The sequence below is a fragment of the Vespa crabro genome, chromosome 8 (genome assembly GCF_910589235.1).
Source record: "Vespa crabro chromosome 8, iyVesCrab1.2, whole genome shotgun sequence".
Lineage (NCBI taxonomy): Eukaryota > Metazoa > Arthropoda > Insecta > Hymenoptera > Vespidae > Vespa > Vespa crabro.
Window position 1 is genome coordinate 4616732 of NC_060962.1, and position 2500 is coordinate 4619231.

Sequence of the window (2500 nt, forward strand, 5' to 3'; positions counted from 1 at the left end):
AAGTCGATCGAACTTATTTCTTTTTTTTTTGCCTTCTTCTTTTTCTTCTTATTTCTTTCTGGATAGGGAACGAACGTATCGGGGCAAGGGTGTGGGGAGGTGGAGGGGGAGGGGGTATAAAGCGTCGATTCGTCGGTGTTGCAGCGGCAAGAAAAAGAAAAGAGAGAAAAAATACTTTCTCTCTTCGCTCGGAAGTTACCCCTTCCGATTATTACTTACCATTGTAAATGTGGTGTAACTTATATACAAGAAATATCTAGAGCGAATTTCATGTGTCGCACTTTGTATAGATGTGTGGTGTGTGTCTCTCTCTTTTTCTTTTTTCCGCATATCTATATATATATGTTGTGTAGAGTTCTCACTGTCTCTCTCTCTCTCTCTCTTACTCTTTCTCTTTCTTTCTCCCTCTCTCTCTCTCTCTCTCTCTCTCTCTCTCTTTCTCTTTCTCTCTCTCTCTCTCTCTCTCTCTCTATCTATCTATCTATTTATCTATTTATCTCGATGTAATAATAATACGTCAGGATCGAATTACAATTCGAAATCGACTTTTTTCAACCCCGAGAGAATTCACGGTCTCGCGCGATTCCATCTTATCTTCTTTACGAACGACATACCGACCGGTTAAAAACAAATATCATCTGCGTTCGATTGTTCTTTCCTATCGAACGAGACTCTGTATTTTTTTCCTTTTTCTCTACCTCTCCTTCTCTGTTTCCCTCTCACTTTCTCCCTTTCTCCTTCCCCTTTTCTCTCTCTCTCTCTCTTTCTCCCTGTTTCTCCCTCTCCTTTTCTCTTTCTCGCTATCTCCCTCTCTCTCTTTCTCTCTCTCTTCCTTCTCATATTTAACGCGACAAACTCAATGTCGCTCGATATGAAAATTTAGAAAAATTATCATGAGAAACAAAAAAATCGATCAAAAAAGAAATTTCAAAACGATTACGAATTTAAACGATTTCGGCGAGCGACGAAGATGTGGAACAAGATAATAAGGATAAAGATGAAGATATTATTCTTTGTTCTTCGTAATATCGCAAGAATGAGAGTCTACATCCTCGCCAAAACAGAGAAAGAGAGAGAGAGAGAAAGAGAGAGAAAGAGAGAGACACAGAGACGAGTACACATCCTCCTCGTTTCGTCATTTATCGAGCGAGCTTACTTCCCTCCGGTAAGCGGCAAGCGGGCCACGCTTGGTTTATATACGTGTGTACATACATACATACATTATGATACATTATGGGGAGATCAGTGGCGCGAGGGTGGCCATCGCGAGCGACACCTACCAAGAGGGAACAACTTTATATTATCCCGATCTCTAAAATGTGCAGGTACGTAATTGTTTAGCGTCGCGCGTCGGAACGCAGGCGGGATTCATAAGGAGTACACGCCTCGTCCGACCTTCTCTCTCTCTCTTTCTCCCTCTCTCTTTCTTTTATCCCCCCCCTCTTTTTATCTTTCTTTCTATCTTCCTTTCTCGATCAACATTCGAAAATCACGATCCTTGTCATTTTAAACTACCGTTGACTCGGGGAGACGCAACAAGATGTTCACGCGAAGAGTTGTCTGAGTACTCGTCAATGAGCAAGGAGAGAGAGGGAGAGAAAGAGATAGATAAATAGATAGATAGAGATAGATAGATAGATAGATAGATAGATAGATAGATAAAGATATAGAGAAAGAGAGAAAGACAGAGAGCCAAAGAGAGAGAGAGAGAGAGAGAGAGAGAGAGAGAGAGAGAAATAAAGAGAGAAGGTAAGAAAAAAGAGAGACAGTTCGGCTCTTTCGTTTTTCATCTGCGCAATAAAGAAAGAGCACCAGGTTTCGTAGCCAATAATTCGGCTAGCGCAACCCCTAGCACCATAAGCGTTGAGAAATGAGCGCGCGCGGGCATGCGCACACGCACGCACGCATGCACGCACGCATACACGCGTGTCCGTTTCTATTAATTATCTCATCCATGCGTCGTACGTAGGACGTCTCTAAAAGATATAGGCCACGGCGGTCGTGATCGTTCTCGCGTACACACCCCTTTTTTCGCCACAGGGGGTCACGTGTCTCGTCTTCTTTTTCTTCTGCTTCTTCGTGCGACGTACGATTAATCGACGAGAGAGTTCTCAACGCCGGCCGGCTAGGCGAGCGATACCACGTCTTATCGATTCTTCTGGGACTTTCGAGTTGTCGGGAAGAAGAGAAGGAGGAGGAGAAGGAGGAAGAGGTCGAGGAGGAGGAGGAGAAGGAGGAGGCAGAGAAGGTGGAAGAGGAAGAAGAGAAGGAGTTAGGTAAAAGGCTCTGGATTTTCGTCAGCACCCATCGCAATCGACTGAGAATGGAAGGTGTCCGACGATCTTTCTCTACCTCTTTCTCTTTCTTTCCTTCGGCTACTCTCTTCGTCTACCGCATCGCCGGCCCGGGGGCGTGGACGTTGAGAGCTCTGATTCTTTTGCTTTTTTTTCTCCGTCTTCTGTCTATCACACTTTATCATTCTATCTTCCTCACGTTCACA

General features: G+C 44.1%; 1 protein-coding gene across 3 annotated transcripts in view; it reads right to left on the reverse strand.

The window, feature by feature from the left end:
- Nucleotides 1–2500, reverse strand: part of LOC124426284 (GATA zinc finger domain-containing protein 10-like) — a 34117-nt gene that overhangs the window by 669 nt on the left and 30948 nt on the right. For all 3 annotated transcript variants that reach the window (XM_046967787.1, XM_046967788.1, XM_046967786.1), the window contains exon 2: nucleotides 1–2500. This exon is cut by the window's left edge and continues 669 nt beyond it; it is cut by the window's right edge and continues 1740 nt beyond it. The gene's annotated coding sequence lies outside the window, so the exon portion shown is untranslated.